At 38.9% G+C, this 11,822-nt stretch overlaps 1 long non-coding RNA gene across 1 annotated transcript; it reads left to right on the forward strand.

Moving 5' to 3' along the window:
* Positions 1 to 1,602: 1,602 nt before the first annotated feature.
* On the forward strand, positions 1,603 to 7,996 carry LOC121317211. Its single transcript, XR_005950491.1, has 2 exons — positions 1,603 to 1,838; positions 7,411 to 7,996. It is a non-coding gene; the product is annotated as an uncharacterized LOC121317211 (long non-coding RNA).
* Positions 7,997 to 11,822: the final 3,826 nt, after the last annotated feature.

Here is an 11,822-nt window from a genome sequence, read left to right on the forward strand (position 1 = left end):
GTAGACTAAAAGAAAAACAATGGGAAGAGGCTCCAAGCAATTCACAAATACAATCTTTATCGCCAGAAAAGGAGAGATTGTCCATTCCATCTTCATACTAGAAGTAGGGCTTCTGATTTTCGGTTTTAACTGATAAAACCCAATAAAACACCCCCAACACAAAAAAAAATTAAATTGATGGATAGTCAATAAACACCAGAAAACACCGGAAAAACTGCAGAAATGATTAATCAATTCGCGTTGACTTTACCCTTTTCCCATAAAAAAATTAAACCTACTACAAAAATAATAATAAATACATTTCCCAGTGCTGCTGGGCAATGTCCCGTCTTCTTGATTTGTGTCTATCATTGATTCGTTCTGAATACATTAAACCCACCCGAACTACTGAGTCACAGCACATGCTTACCTTTCTATAGGAGACTCCACTTGCTAGATTTAAAACGAGAGTACAATCAGGATGGAGGCTTGTTAGCAGGATTTAAAGCTGTATTACAGTTAAGATACGGAGGATTAAAACAGAATTGTGGCAAAATGTACAAAAATGCCTACACACAAAAACCCCAGAAGAATGTGCCTCTGACCATAGGGATTTCATTGTGGAAGACAGCAAAGGAAAAAGGTACAATTTAAGTATGCAGGTACTGTCGAGTTACTATACATATTTTGAAACAGAAATAAAAAAAAAAAACACTTTTTAAAGTAACCGAAAACACTAATTTCATGCAGCATAACAAAAACGAAAGCCCCCCAAAAAACTGATTTACATAAAACTCTAAAATAGCTAAAAATAAACACAGAAAAATACAATTAATAAAACCTGAAAAACAGAAGCCTTACATACAAATACAAGTTCCACATTTTTGGGAGAGGATAGGTGAAAGATGGTTCTCCCAAATGCGTCTGAACCCTTGGGACTGCCAAACTAACAGAATCCTGAGAGCGTACACTAAAGCCAGTGTTAATCCATTCCACCAGAACATTCAGATAAGGAGGTACCAAACCTTTAAGAACCTTAAAAATAAAAAAGCAAGTACAAAAAAAAACCCCTATGATTTGTTAATGAGAGCCAGTCCAGTTTTATATACATATGACAGTGGTGTGTAAAAGAGGGACAGTCTAGAACAAATTTGCAAAATAAATTATGTATTGCATCCAATTTGTGTAAAGACTACTTGGAAGCAAACTAGTAGACACAGTCTCCATAATCTAGGATAGGAAGAGTAGTAGCAGTCACTAACTTTAGTCTGCTAGACACCTAATTAATGTACCTAGTTTTGAAGCCAATTTATTATGATAGTTAAACATAAGATGCTCATCAATCATGCCTAAGTATTTATAAGAAGAAACTTTCTTAAGAATCTGTACATGTAATGAGACAATAACTCAGTAAACAGAACAGAACAGCACTGTTGCATCTTAGATACATTTAGTTAAGAGTAGTCCTCGCTATGAGAAGCAAATTCTGTGCCACAGCTGCTCCAGGTACTACCACATGCTATGTTTTTTTTTTGTTTGTTTTATTTATTTTTTAATTTCTATATACAAGATACTGATAAGCTTTTTTTTGGAATGTGCTTAGTCTGAAGTCAGGGTGGGATAAGAACTGTCCAAAAGAAAAGTCACATTTTCAGAGATAATGGAAATAGAAACTAACAAGTGTGAGACTGAGAAGAGTTTTACATGTGATCCGGAGGATTTAATACCTCTTAACCGCTACACCTGGGTTGAAAACCCTGCTGCCCCTGATACTGCTTTTCCATGTTCATTTTCAGACCCTTTTCCAAAGTGGGCCAAAGCGACATGGGTGGAAGTACGTCTGACCAATCGAGTAATGAGTGAGTGTAAACATTTAATCCACATCCCGAGTGGGCAGGTTTTCTATGCTTTTTTTAGTAACAAAAAGCATTGTTAGGATTGTTATGTCGGAAGCAAAGCAGCAGCGTACAGCCTTTCAAATGAATATGACCTTAGCCAAAAGGCTTGCTGGAAAGAACTGCCAACACCTGTCAGACTCCCATTGCGTGGAAACGCCTTATCTTATCACTCGACTCAGGTAGTCTATCATTGGTGCTTCAAGAGCAATGCGGGAGAACCTGGATCTGCTCGGATCTGTGCTCATGGAAATTAGGTATTACACTGTGTAGCAAAAACATTTTTTTTTTTGTTCCTGGGCAGTAAGTGTTATTTCCTAATTGCTTATGCCTCAAAAGTACAGAAAATGGCTATTATTCCCCACAAACTTTGCTTTTGTGACCAGGACAGTGATATTTCAAAATATCACTATTTCCAATGGGAAAATGTGAAAATGTGTGTCTTTTCATTCACATAAAGTCAGAAAAAAACAACATATGAATCCAAATTAACATGTATTTATACTAAAGTAATACAAAGATGACTACAAAAGATTTAGAAGTGAGTAGTATTTCGAGATTTACAATTATACTGTATTTACAACGAGATGCGTATTTGAACGAAAAGACACACATTTTCCCATTTTCCTATAGGAAATAGTGATATTTTGAAATATCACTGTCCTGGTCACAAAAGCAAAGTTTGTGGGGAATAATAGCCATTTTCTATACTTTTGACGTATAAGCAATTAGGAAATAACACTTACTACCCAGGAACAAAAATTGTGTTACATAGTGTTATATTCAACCAGTTTACCTGTGTGTTAATGACAATTAGCATGAAGGAAAGACAGACACAAAGCATCATTTTAGTATGCTGTACCCCACTTGACAAATAAAACTTGTCTGAAAGGCAGTCTAAAAACTATTTGGTCTTTATTGATAGGCTAATCTAGAGCCAAATCCTAACAGCCTTTTGAAGATAATTCCACAGTTGCTAAATAATAATGTTTTACCTGGGATTCAACAAAACTACAGATTGTAAAACTGTATGAGATTGATTTAAGCCAAAATCCACAGATGGTTAAAAGGACAATGCCAAAAAGGATATACTGTTTATATTTATTTGTACTTAATTATGTGGATAATTGTAATGGTAATACCACAGGATGAAAAAGATAATTCATTGCTTAGCATTTGATTCACTATGTGACCCTGCCAAAAAGTCACTTATTGTGACTGTACAAAGAAATACATTTGTGTAACTGACAGAGATTGAATGATTCTTGGTGTTAGATCTCCCTCCTGACCTGTGAAGGCGATATGTAAAGGGAACAGAGTACCCGGGACTAAATGGCATGACAGTTTATTCCCAGGGTTAGGTGGAAGTTGGCCATCTAGAAAGGGGGTGGAGCTATTGTACAGAAACTCAATGACACGACGTGGCACCCTCAGATTGGAGGAGCAGACGCACTCGTTGACCAAGGGGATGTGAGTGACGTTATGAAAAGGGGACGTAGTGAGGTGATCTGTTCCTTTGTGAATGGTTAGAATGGGATTAACCAAAAGGAAACTGTGCTGTAAAATTGTGAGTGTTTTGTTTGTTTTTTGTCGTGTCTAAAAGAATACTGTTTGTTATTATTTAGATGGCTGAAACAACCCAGGAGCTTTCGCTTAAGGCCAGCACTAGTCTGGACAACACTACACTTTGTTTGCACTCAAAAACTATATTTTCACCACGAGCACGCACTGTGGACTGGTGTTAGTGTTTGTGTATGTATTACGTGTGGGTGAACTGAAACAGGACTGTTATTATTTCGGGGCCAACCCGCAGATTACAAGCAGTACACGCTGCTGTATTGGTTCATTAGTATTGTTATTATTTACTGTTGTTTTGCCATCAGGCCATTGGACTTAAAAAAAACCCATTAGACAACATTGCACCTGGATTATGTCTGTCTGTTTATTAATCACTGCTGCATTACCTTCACCTGCACAGAGTTAACCACTTTGCCTCAGTAAAGATGGAAATAAGATGTAGCATCTCAGTAAGGCAAATTAATAACACTTGAAGATAATTATAGAAGTAATGCTTTCAATAGGAAACACATGCTCTCGAGTGGTGCAGCCGGTAAAGGCACTGTGCCTGGAATGCAGGATACGCCCTAAACCCCCTATAGCTTGGAGATCGCTGGTTCAAATCCAAGCCATGCCACTGCTAAACGTGGATGGGAGTTCCCAGGGTGCGGCGCACAATTGGCCAAGTGCTTCCCGGGTGGGCTAGGGGTTAGGTCGGCTGGGGAGTGTTTGGCTAACTGCACACCAGCGAACCCTATGGCTAGCCAGACGCCTGCAGGCTGGCTTGTACGCAATTCAGAACTGCGTGGTCCTCCGATGCTGTAAGTTCTGGGTATGGCTGCACGACAGGCTTGCAGAGTGACAAAAAAGCGGACGGCAGATGGTACTCGTTTCGGAGGACACGTGTGCTCATCTTCATCTCTCCCAAAAATTAGGAGAAAATTGGAAAATGAATACAAATAATTGTTAAAAAAAGTCAATAACTAAATAGCAAAAACATTCAGTTGATAATCACTAAACAAGGGCATGAACTATTGGGTTAGTTACATCAGCTAATTCTGCCTGGAAGGAGACTGGGCCTTCATGTAAGTACTAAAAAGATACATGTTCTTCATGTTCTGTTGAGATACTGCTTGTGTTTCTTCTTCTGTTGAGTAATGTTGTGGTTAGTTAACACTATGTAACACAATTTTTGTTCCTGGGTAGTAAATGTTATTTCCTAATTGCTTATGCTTCAAAAGTATAGAAAATGGCTATTATTCCCCACAAACTTTGCTTTTGTGACCAGGACAGTGATATTTTGAAATTTACCTATTTCCAATGAGAAAACATTCTTTTCGTTCACATAAAGTCAGAAAAAAACAACATATGAATCCAAATTAACATGTATTTATACTAAAGTAATACAAAAATGACTACAAAAGATTTAGAAGTGAGTAATTTTTCGGGATTTACGATTATACTGTAAATCACTTTCACAAATCAGCCCCCAAATGTAGTCTCCCATCATGTTCTCGTTATACTGTCCTTGGTACCGATGTTCAAAGTCCAGTATATCCTGGTGGAAGCGCTCACCTTGCTCCTCCGAGTACGCTCCCATGATCTCCTTGAATTTATCAAGATGAGCATGAAGGATATGGACTTTGAGGGACATCCTACAGCCCATTGTGCCGTAGTTCTTCACCAGAGTCTCAACCAGCTCCACATAGTTTTCGGCCTTGTGATTGCTCAGGAAGCCCCGAACCACTGCAACAAAGCTGTTCCAAGCCTCTTTCTCCTTACTAGTGAGCTTCTTGGGGAATTCTTTGCACTCCAGGATCTTCTTTATCTGTGGTCCGACGAAGACACCGGCTTTGACCTTTGCCTCAGACAGCTTAGGGAAGAAGTCTTGAAGGTACTTGAAGGCTGCTGACTCCTTATCTAGAGCTCTGACAAATTGTTTCATAAGGCCCAATTTGATGTGCAGTGGTGGCATCAGCACCATCTGGGGGTCCACCAGTGGCTCCCACTTGACGTTGTTCCTCCCCACAGAGAACTCGGTCCGCTGTGGCCAGTCCCGCCTGTGGTAGTGCACCTTGGTGTCCCTGCTCTCCCAAAGGCAAAGATAGCAGGGAAACTTGGTAAAACCGCCTTGGAGACCCATCAGGAATGCCACCATTGCAGCCTCTTGATGCCATCTCAGAAAAATGCAGATATGTATCCACTTAGGCAGCTGGAACTAAACTGAACTGGTGGGCTTAAGGCCCCTGTATTTATACTACTATTTATATTACTGGAAAGTTCTAGAAAGTTCTAGAAGTTACTCCAAGTTTACTCAGCACTGAATCTATCTGGAATGTTCTGGAAAATAGGTACATTTCAAAATATCACTGTCCTGGTCACAAAAGCAAAGTTTCTATACTTTTGAGGCATAAGCAATTAGGAAATAACACTTACTACCCAGGAACCCAAAAAAAAAAAAAAATTGTTACACGTGTAATACATAACTTTAAACACCAAATCATAAGCTATATGGAGGTGCTGAATATAAATAACTGAAGTCTTGATCAACATGTTCAGGAATAGTTTTTTTCTGGTATATTAAGGCCTACCCCTAAATGAGTTTGCAATCTCCCAAAATCAAGATCAAGTGTTACCATTTTATGGTAGGAAGAGAAAGTATATCATTCCAATTTTTTGGCCACATTGAAGCCATGAAAGACCTACCCACACCAACGAGCCGTCCTCACCGTTTCATCCCTCATCCGGATCCACGATTGACAGCAGCAATTTCTTACGACTTATTTATAGGGAAGAGTCTTTCATTCAGGACTTGAGAAGCTGAGGTGAGGAAACATATAGCAAGGGGGAGGTGCCAACATTTTCTCCACACACCAGACACCATGTGATTTGTTAATTGGTGACAAGACACTTTCGACATGACCATACACACCAGGATCGACACAGAGGCAAAGTGATAGGTTTGAAAACTGCCAGATCTATACAACTGTTCAAAATTGCTATTGACAAAACTATGATTCAGACTGGTACATATTTGTCAACATGATTTGGAAATTATGGGTGTCTTCTCTGACTGTATTTCAACATATATGGCAATAAATCAAACACACCAGGCTTATCCAGTGCCTTCGAAATGGACTCCCAGATATTATCTTTCAGATCTGTATCTTTATAATTGTGATGCCCATTGTCATAAAGCTCTGGGTATTTTTCAACACAAGTATTATTATTTCCTCCATTATTCTGGATACTGCTTCACCCTGCTGGACCACGTGCATTGAAGCTGTTCTCTGATTGCTCAATGCCCTAGTTGACATGCGTCAAATCGCATAAAATAGGATTAAATTCTATTTATTTTACGTCGCTCCAGTGCTTTAGATAAAGGCGTTAGATGTCTGTCCAATGTAGCTTCCATGTGTTGGACACTCATCTGTACACTAACCAAAAGTTTTTATCAATGGTAGAAGTATTTTTTAGAACTGAAATAGAGGATTATATGATTGAGAAGGAATGATTGAATATTGAACTGTCTACCGATAGTAAACAAATGCAGTTAAATATCGAATGGAAAACAATATGCTATAGATTCAGCAAATTGCTAGAGGAAGTATGATCCACCACAATAAACCCCAGATCACTATTCTTATTCAGCTTTTTTAAACCTGGCAATGGTACACTACTCTTAGCACTGTCTCCTAAAATCCTTCTGCACAAAAAAAAAAAAACAGAGTACTATAAGCCTGATTTAAATGTAACTGAAAAGACGTACTCTTCTCCTAATGCATGATTAATGCACCTCCTGCAAATTCTATATTTAGTGTGTTATGTCAGCGGGAAATAGCAGGGGGATCATCTTTCACATGATGGATGAAATCACCGTGGAGCACCAAGGGCAGCTGTAGTCTACAATTTGCCAGAAATCAGGATACTAAGAAAACAAATTATATATTATTTCTCTTTCATCTCTTTTTTTCATCAGCTTTTCAGACCCCCACACCCCCTCTCCATGGTACACGGGAGAGGAGCCTGTGAAATGGAAATGAGGGCTCCATATCAGGGATCAAATCGAGGGTGTTCGTGTGCATGGAATGTTTTTCTCCAGGATCTTGGAGTGCTGCCAAGAACAGAACTGGAACGAGGGTGAGCGAGAAAACAACAAGGCAGACAGTAAAAGCAGGGTTTTTTTCCCCAACAGGAATGACTGTGTGAAGAGGCAATATTTATGGCTTGTGGCGCCCGCGTCAGCTGATTAGGTGTACCGACAAGGCGCATGGTAATTGCTTTAAAATTTCCATACCAAATTCAGCAATGAAGAAGGAAAGGAAGATATTATGGCATCAAAATTCAGAAGTGGATGGTGGGATGCTTTACAGTCTATACCAGCAAAGATAAAATTACAGTTCTAGTGTGGTTTCAGCCAGGACATGGATATACTGTATGTAAAAATATTTTGCATTTATTTCTGACAGTGATTTTCAATGGTTTTCATTTATGTACTCTGAACCTGACCTGGTACCCTTGCCTGCCCATATATGGGCCTTATCAGGAAGAATATTCAAGCAGCTTTAAACAGACAATACTATTCCCTTCAACACAAACATACTACTTTTCAACCTAAAAATAGATTTGCGGAGGGTTTTCTGTTTGCATCAGTCGTGTACTGTATCTCCGTGGAGATTCTCAAAGCCCCTGAGAATTACCCAATCCCTTCCCTGGAAACAGACATGATAGAGAACGCAAGAGCCTTTGTGACCCAGGGGTGACAATGTCCTTCAATTAGCATTTTTCTAGGTCACTGAGTGGACAGACACAAAATACCATCACAACAACTGTCAGTGAACTAAAAAAAAGACATTAAATTAGCATCGCTTCACAGATGTATGCAAAATGAGTGCAAAAGGACTGGTGTGATTGCCTACTGTGGTTATTGACCCTTATCCAGTAGCGTATAATAATCTGGTAGTACCAGGACATGCTTTATTTTTTGTTAACTGGTGTATTAATGGAATTACTTTCCCTATTGTTAATTGTACAGTACATTTAAACAAGCTGGCTTCAACATTATGGATATTAATGAAAACAAAACAAGGATTAAAATCAGCGTATGTATTTCCAGTCTAGTCTGAACCAGTTTGTACTGCTTGAGCATGGCTTGGATAACCATAGCTTTCTCTGCTTTAGTACCATATACTACCATATTCATCTGCCATTCATTCTGCACTTTTACAAGGGTACTTGTGAGATACCTTTAAGAACCATGCTATTGGAGCGATCATCTTTTGGAGTAAGCATTGAACTATAGTCTGGTCTATTATTTATTATTATTATTATTATTTATTTATTTATTTATTTATTTGGTAGACACCTTTATCCAAGATGTTACAGGGCAGTACAAGGTTACAATGCAAGATTAATATCTAAATACAGTATAGTTTACAGTAATTGCAAATAATACTACTAAAGTACAATATGAACTAGGATGAAACAAGTAAGGATTACAGCAAATTATATCTACAAGGACATATTAGTAGTGCGATAGTGCAAGTATGGTGCATAAGCTGAGGATCCAGTAATGTGGTGCTTAGGTCAGGCAAGTCCAGTGCATAGTAGGATGGGTAGATCTGTCTAAACAGGTGGGTCTTGAGGAGGAGGTGGGGAGTGAGAGACGGAGCAGTCCTGAAGTTCTGGAGCTGGTTCCACCACAGAGGGGCTAGGGAAGAGAAAGAGCAGGCACAGGGGGATGGAAAGTGGATGGAAGGCATGACCAGTCAGCCAGTAGAGGAGGAGCGGAGAGGACGAGAGGGGTTGTAAGTAGGCACGAGGGATTGGAGGTAGGATGGGGCAGTGTAGGGAAGAGAGCGGTAGGAATGAACAAGGGTATACTTTTGGACGTTGCTATGGTTTAATTTTGAAGAGCAGGTGTTGTGAGTATATTATTTAAATGATTAGGTGTTTGAAGTTATTGATGATTTATTAATGCTGCGATTTAGCAGATGCCTGATTGCTGAATAATTTACCTGAACAAGGCATATTCTGAAACCCAGGACTATGTGCAGTTTTATGTTGTCGATTGTTATGAATAAAATACAGTTATATATTTATGAAACTTTACTGACTCCAGTCAAAGAAACCATGCCATGAATACCAAACATTATTTTAGGACCCATTATACAGTAGGGCCTATCTCAGTGAATCAATCTTGTGTAAAAATCATCAAAATAACAATGATTTCCACTTACAAAAAATAAGCCAACACACATCAAAACAAAGATATTTGGAATCGATACACAGGACATACAGAAATTGTCTTTGTTAGTTGCATCATTGTATCATTATATCCTTGGAAAACGTGTTTAAGCCCCGAATACTATACTTATAGCGTGTTGGACAGATCTTTATCACATAAGTATTTAATCCATAACTGAAGCACACTTTGTCTTGTTAAGTGTAGAAATACCAATATAAACTTTGTATTAGACATTGAGAAAATCTTAAAGTCAAAAAGTTTGTCATTGAATTTATAAATGTTCTTTGTACTTTGTATTTTGGAAAGACGGCTGTATCGTGCCCATATGACTTGACTTTGACTGACACATGTGTGCTGTTGTTTTTGTTCCTGTGGAACCCATCAAGGGCAACTAAAGGACCGCGTGGAGAGTAAAGCAAATACTTCAGTGCAGCACTTACTCTCCCCTCCAAGGAATGGAATTCAAAAGCGTGACTGCGAAACCCCTCAGGCAACATAGTAAAAAACAAAATATTCACGAGGGGCCAGGGGAAACATGAGAATGGCAGAACATCTAATGTCTCAACCGACCAACATTCAACTCAGGGACACACCTCTTTACAATAGACTGTATAAGAAAATAGCATTGGGGGGGGCAGTAGAGTCACAACCAGGTCAATGTAATGGTTGTACTAAGGCACAATAATAGCAGCTACAATGGTATTTTAAAATAATAATGGTATCAAAATGATATGTGCTAATACAAAATGGTAACCATGGCATACAAATTACAGAGTTCTATGCCAGGAAAACTGTGAAATGTGAGTTCCATATCCATTGAGCTATCATTGATATGATTATGCTATGAGTTTCTTGAGAATAAGACAGTGGTATTTCAATTGCATGTTTTTCTATTACGATCATGGTGAGGAGAGAGGACTGACCAAGTTCCAAATTCTAGCAAAACCACTGAATTGTGTGCACGTGAAGGACACAGTTTTGCACCGTTTGACTAAATTAGCAGCCTGTGCTTTCAAGAGCATCCAAAATAATTAAATTAAAAAAAAAAAAATACTAAAAATATTAAAAGCACTTTGATGGTTATAAAAGACTGTAAAACCAAGCAGCATAACAACAAATATTAAGATATTATATTGGCTTGGGGTTAACCAGATTGGGAATTTCCCTTGCTGGTAAAGAAAGGACTCATTATACTGTATGTACTCAGTGTTACATAACCTGGTGACTGGCAACTGTACTCCTGCTGAATGCTAACAAGTGGATCAAAGGATTTTCATTGCTGCTGCTGAATGTATTGAAATATGACTTCTTCCTTGACAGGACTTGTTAAACAACAAGGCTACAGCCTGGGGAGTGTGTAGGTGTGTGTTTAAACATTCAGCAAGGTCCTAAGGCTGTCACATTCAGTTATCAGGCTTAATAAAAAAATACATAACAAGTAAAACCAAATAAATTGATAACTCAGGAATTCCTCCAAAGAAAAGCCAAGTACAGAGGAAATTTTAACAACCGTGCCTTGGATTTCTCACATATGTTTCAGATGAGTTGGATTGCGACTGTAAACAACCCCTGAAAGTGCAGCCACACCATCCAACCCTATGTGTTATTCCTATCAGTCCCTGTGCTGAATTGAGGTGGAATACAAACACAGCAAGCCAGCTAGGATGGCTGTTGTTCGCTCCAAGTATACTGCTTTCCCTTCTTTCGTAAAGGAAAAATGTTAATAATAGGTTTGCTTGATTACTAAAATGTTGGCACCAGATTCTCATTACTTGAGAACATCTGGTATTCGGTAATGATATAAGTAGCAGGATTTGTTTTTCTTTTTCTTGGCAGAGGGTGTAGCTGTCCAATGTCATGCAGTGGCATGGAAACTCATCTGTTGATCCGGAGGGGGATGTGTTGAGATAGGGGATATTTGTGTGTGTTTGAGCTTGCTGGGAACCAAGCCAAGATTGCTGAAACACGTGGGCTGGCGTAATTTCAATTCTGCTAGCACGCAGTCACTTCTGGAAAATTCTGCACTCTGGCCTACTAAAATTATCAGGCGCGACTTAAATAACAGGAATAGCACAGCTACAGATGGTGACTTCTTGACATGGAGCCACCACACGCTGATATAAAGCATGACCACGTGTGTTGGG

The sequence above is a fragment of the Polyodon spathula genome, chromosome 6 (genome assembly GCF_017654505.1).
Source record: "Polyodon spathula isolate WHYD16114869_AA chromosome 6, ASM1765450v1, whole genome shotgun sequence".
NCBI lineage: Eukaryota > Metazoa > Chordata > Actinopteri > Acipenseriformes > Polyodontidae > Polyodon > Polyodon spathula.